This window comes from Vespa crabro, chromosome 16 (genome assembly GCF_910589235.1).
Source record: "Vespa crabro chromosome 16, iyVesCrab1.2, whole genome shotgun sequence".
NCBI classification, from domain to species: domain Eukaryota; kingdom Metazoa; phylum Arthropoda; class Insecta; order Hymenoptera; family Vespidae; genus Vespa; species Vespa crabro.
Window position 1 is genome coordinate 4,787,094 of NC_060970.1, and position 6,000 is coordinate 4,793,093.

The 6,000-nt window shown below is 35.5% G+C and overlaps 1 long non-coding RNA gene across 1 annotated transcript; it reads right to left on the reverse strand.

The window, feature by feature from the left end:
* Window positions 1-3,184: 3,184 nt before the first annotated feature.
* Window positions 3,185-5,529, reverse strand: LOC124429731. The gene is made up of 4 exons (XR_006943532.1): window positions 4,998-5,529; window positions 4,285-4,899; window positions 3,710-4,090; window positions 3,185-3,442 (listed from the first exon to the last, which is right to left on the reverse strand). It is a non-coding gene; the product is annotated as an uncharacterized LOC124429731 (long non-coding RNA).
* Window positions 5,530-6,000: the final 471 nt, after the last annotated feature.

Genomic DNA, 6,000 nt, shown 5'->3' on the forward strand with positions numbered 1-6,000 from the left:
GAGGTAAAACTATAGTGAAGAGGTAAAACTATAGCAAAGAGGTATAAAGCAAAACTTACATTATGATGACAACGCAGACTTGACAATAGAAGGTAAGGGCAAGTTGACTGCGTAGACTATCTCCTGAAGTCTGATCCACTGATATAGTATGATGTATTATAATCTGCAAAATAAAAAGGCTTTATTAGTAAAATAACTAAGATTATTAGCATGTTTATGTGTGTATATATAATGTATATGCATGATAAGTGTATACATGTATATGTGTGTATATGCAAACTATACAGGATATATACAAAAATCGAATATGATACGAAATTTGAATGATTTCGATTAAAAATCAATAAATTATTAATTTAAACACAAAAAAAGCACTCCAATCGCAAAAATAAAGCTGAAAAATACGAAAAAATGATTGCGAGGAGAACCCTCGGAGTGACGCTATGACGTCATATTTTATTTTCGCGAATATCTTTTAAACGCGAAGATGCCCCGTCTTGCGAACATTCACGCGTGGAAATCGTCTTTTCGGCAATCGATTGATATATAAATGAAGTATGTACATTAGGAAAAATATAATAATTACCTGTAAATAACGAGATGATAAGGCTCCAATGCAACCGGTACCACAGGAAAATTCAACATGGCGGAATCGCGCATGCGCAATGCACCACTTACGTAATGGCCCCCCGCGAAGTTTGCGATTTTTCGATCTATTATATGAAAATAACGAAACAATAAAAAAATGATATACGAACTTAAAAATTATCAAAACAGATACTTTATTAACTAAAACTATGGAAATGAATCATTATAAGTCGATGCCTATAGAAATAAAGCTAAAAATGGTTGGAAAAAAAATTTCAAAGAAAATGTATACGCAAATATATACTATTATTTTCCATACAAATATCTTTTATTCTCAACACCATCACGAAACGTTAACAATGTCACTTGGCAATTATTTACTTGAAAATCGATTAGTATATTGGACGATATTGTACATTCGAAAAAATATACTAATTACCTCTAATTAGCGGGATGAGGAAACTCCGTTGCAATTAGTACCACAGAAGAATAAAAAATGGCGGATTCATCACCAGCAAGGAAGGTAAGTGAACCCCGCGCATACGCTTAGTGCGCCATCTATACAATGCCTCCTCCACCCCCCCCCCCAAAAAAAACCCGCGAAATTTCTAATTTCGCGATTTATTATACGAAAAATCGAAACTTTAAAAATACAATATACGAACCTTAAAATTGTCAAAATATATAGTTTTTTATTTCAAACTATGAAAATAGGTTTGTAAAATTTAGTATCTGTAGAAATAGAGCTCAAAGAAAGTAAAAGATTGTAGAGAAAATTATATGAAATTAAACATGATTATACACACGTAAATAAAATTACTTTTGCTACGTATAATTTTCATTCTCGATAAAAAGAATATTGAAAATTATGCATTCAAGAAGTGATTAATATACAGCCAAAGAAATATGCTATTTACTTATAATTAATACATCGATTTCTTGTTAACTTACATTCAGTGGCAATACTTTTCATGATGAAGATTGAATAAAATACTCTCTGCAGTTGTATTTAAAAATATAATAAGACTTTAGATTTGATTAAAGATTTATAAAAGAAAAATGTGTACATTTATACGCACCCTTCGAGAAGTAACACGAAATTAGTAATTAAGAGAAACAGAGGGAAAAATTAAAAAAGAAAGTCTTCAAACTTGAATTAGTACCTGCTTCTATGGTCGAACAATTAAATACCCTGTACTTATGTAGACTTTGATCCTTCCAATCAACATCCTTACTCAAAGCAGACAAAGTAACCTTTCTACATTTCAAAGTCCTTCTTGATGTGTCTACAGAGAACAAAATAGTTGCTGAATATTTAATGTTCGACTATCTAGCTAGTTCTCAAGGTTTCCTAATCATTTAGAGTATTATTCGTGTTTGCATAGCTTTCTTATTATAGTAACAAACGAAGTCAGAGAAATCTACGATAGTAATCGACGTGAAAATTGGAAAAAAAAAAAACAAAATCATAGTCAATACTAAAATATCGAATGACTAAACGTTTTTACGAAACTATGTATAACGCATTGGACTATCCAACAACGTCCTCTTTCTCTTCCTTCCTCCTACTCGACAACTGAGATACTCCCGTTGCCTGGCACCAGCATCCTCTAAAGTAAATATTTGACGAGTAGCTCCGCTATCGCGGCAATACCGTTGCTGATGAGGGTTGTGCAGTGTGCACCCTTGCTCCGATCCCTTCATCCACTGGCGTACATCGTCGAGTGTTGGTACGTCACTTTGTAAAATTACAGTTCCTAGGTAGTTTGAAATCGCTCGTTTCTCTCTCTCTCTCTCTCTCTCTCTCTCTCTCTAAATGTAAAACTACTCGAGCTGGACCAATAATATGTTCAAAATTCATATAAGCTGATCGTTTCTACGTTTACATTCGATTCAAATCGAATCGGTTGACTCCCATTCAACTTGTTCTGCAGAATTTATCATCTGAAAACGTTCGACAAAGTTATATATAATTATTACCGTAAAAAAATAACACGATTGTAGGCTTTTAATAACATATGTAGGTGACGCAAGAGACCGCTTACGGCGATATGCGTTCATATTGAAAGTAATGCTAGCTCTCGCATCCGGAAACTCGTCTTAAGTGCGAAACAAGAAAAGTGCATTCTCGATAGTAAGTAAGGGAAGCTTCAAAACCACCACTGGATCCTCTGGGATTCTCAGGATCGCTCAAAGCGCACTGTTATGCACATGTGTCCACTTTCGCATCTGTCGTAGGTAGCTATGTAAATTTCTTTGTTTGAAACTTAGAGATGAAATAAAAATACAGATAGTACCATATGGTGATAAACTTTGGGTTTTCATTCACTGAATGAGAAAATAGAAATTTGTTAGAGTATACAGAGTGAACTATTTCAATGAGAAGATGAACAAATGTTTTTACTCTATATTTTATACTTATATTTATACTTTTATACTTATTATTTGAAAGATCTAGTTTGTCCTTTTAGCTTGTAAGAAGCATCATCATACACCTATAAACAACAAAGACGTTTAAGCGTTCCCATTGAAATGCACTATGCTAGAGGCAAGATATGATAAAGAAAGTAGTATACGTACGCTGGCTTCACGAATCTATAAAACATAAGCATTATACTTTCTAATCTCATAGGCTAGCGGCGAGTCTGGCTATTGCATTAACTCTCGAGGCAAATGATGCGTGGCGCATCGCCAACCAAGCGCAATCACCCCAAGCAACGCTTGGTACCTTGAACGTTGTTTGTACCTTCTCGCTATCGACCAAAACCATTTTCTATTGGATAGGTCAACCACTGGGATGGTCACGAAATATGCTTGGATTTAAATCCATCATGTAGCAGGATTAGGATGATGCCTGGATTAGGTATTCATCATTCAATATACATCCAATCGTCGATTGATAATAAATTGTTTACATGATAGCAAAATCGATCTAGGTATGCATTAATAGCTTCATATATATATATATATATATATATATATATATATATATATATATATATATATAAAGCTATTAATATATATATACACAAACAATTGATTGAGAAGGAACAAGTAATCCAACAGTTTAAACCATATAATCGAGAATAGAAGGAAAACTCATAAGTTGAGGAGGACTCACCAGAATACCAATGTTGACCACAAGAATAATAATTCATTGATATCTCTGTCTGACCTCATGCATCTCATGATCCTGGATAACGGGTAAAATCTCGTTTACGGAATTAAATGCAGTGATGCAAACGTGATTACAGTGGTTTCCAATCGAGTACTGGAAAGCTAATTCTGCTTAAGATTAGCTATGGAATTCCACACGGGTTGGAAGGTGGTAGGTGGGTGGATGGTGGGAAGAGGAAGGCCACCATTACCACTCCCACGAAGCCACAGTGAAACTTTGCTCTTATTCGTCATTAGTGTACACTGCATCGAGTCGCATAGCATGTATTTACTCTGCGGCCTAAAACTTTCGAACAATCCTCCCGAACGTTCCTCGTAAAGCGTTCTGAAAGCATACACGTTCTCATACATCTGTATTTTTTAAGTCTTATTTCATCTTTTCCGTCATGATATGAATTATTCATTCATATTCAAAGGGGATTACCATTGTTGAGTATAAATTATATCAACTATAAGTTTTACATTGTATAATCATTTTTTAATTATAGAAAGTTGAAAGTATCATGAAACAATACTTACACATTTCTTTTTTAATATCTAAAATTGAATCAAAAGAGAAATGGTGATAAGAATAGTAGGATGGTGACAATGTTCAAAGAGGTCATTAGCAGGGTGGCAAAGGGAGATCCAACTGGTTGGTACTCCTTCTCTCTCTCTCTCTCTCTCTCTCATCCTCTCTTCCTCTCCATGACAGAGAACCGAGAGCAGGCGTATGGCTCCAGGGGTTAATAGATGGCCGATGTCACTGCACCGAGGTCAGACACTGTGTCACCTTCCACGTTCGTCATTACGAATGCAGATTGAACCTCCCGCCATTACCCTGGTTCCTATCTAATCGTAGTCGAGGCTGACCACGAAACTTCTCGTCCGGTCAGAGAAAATTGCCCATTGTCGAACGCCGAGCCTCAACGAGTCTTTCTCTTTGTGTCTCTCTTTCTCTTTATCGACGAACAACGAAATATAGGATCGAAGGCCACCGCACTTCAGTGAGCTCAAATTTCACGCAGCTCTCTCTCTCTCTCTCTCTCTCTCCTTCTCTATCTATCTATCTCTATCTCTCTGCCTCTTTTTCTCTTGGTGTAGATCGTCGATGCTCGATCAAGGTTTTATTATCCGAGAAACGTGTGTTCGTCGCTAGAAAGAAAATGACAAGAGTACCCATCACTTTAGTGACTATTTCACTAGTGAAATAAGGTCGTAATAACATAGGATATTGAAAGTTAATTACTCACTTCACATAGAACTTCTTTTACTCCAATTATTTTTGGAATTCTATGCTTCATCCTTCTATTTTTCTTTTCCTCAACTCCAAAACTTCTTCTTTCTACAACAGATGTTAAGCCTTCCTTTCCTTATTTTTCTTCTTCTTCTTCTTCTTCTTCTTCTTCTTCTTCCTCCTTTAAAGGACTCGACTAGACAAGAACTGACATTTCCTTCTTCCCAAAGGAAAAGACAGACTGTAGACTATAGTCGCCATTGTTTCATTCCGTTTCTGTAATAGCCAGTTCAAATGATCCTCCTTCGACAAATGTCACCCTCGTTACGTTTTATTCCGCGGAAGTCATATAGCAAATTGTCTCTCTTATTTCTGGAATTTGCCCCTATAACGTATGACTCTCGCTCCGCCGATGTTCCATCGACTTTCGAAATATCACTCTCGTCAATATCCTCTTCGACGCCATTTCGAGGATCCATCATATTTCTTGGAAATCCTATCAATAACTGACTTGGAAGAGAAACGGTGAAATTGAAATAACTGCAAAGTGTATTCTGCAAAAAAAAAAAGAAAAAAAGAAAAGAAATGGAAAAAATTATATTAATAGAGTGATATTAAAATGGAGACAACGCAGATGAATTGTAAAGTAAGCTCGAACAATTATTACGATCGCCAACGTTATGTCGAGCGTCATAAGGGAGTATAATTGGCCATGAAATTCGTACCCATGAAGGACACGCGGTCTTCCATGGCGACCGAAACGATGAGAAAAACGTGAGACTTTCATGGCTTCATAACGTTCTTAATGTTTACAAAGGGTATATCGTTCTTAATTAAGCTGCCAGTAAAAAACTTAGCAAGAATTTCCTCAATGAATCATATCTCGGCTTCGTTAACATTTTTATTTGCTCGGCATTTCGTACCAGGAAACTGAAATTCTATTCTATTTTAATTGATACCTGTAAATAAAAAGAATAAAAATAAAAATAAAAAATCACGCGTCAACTGTCATTCAACAT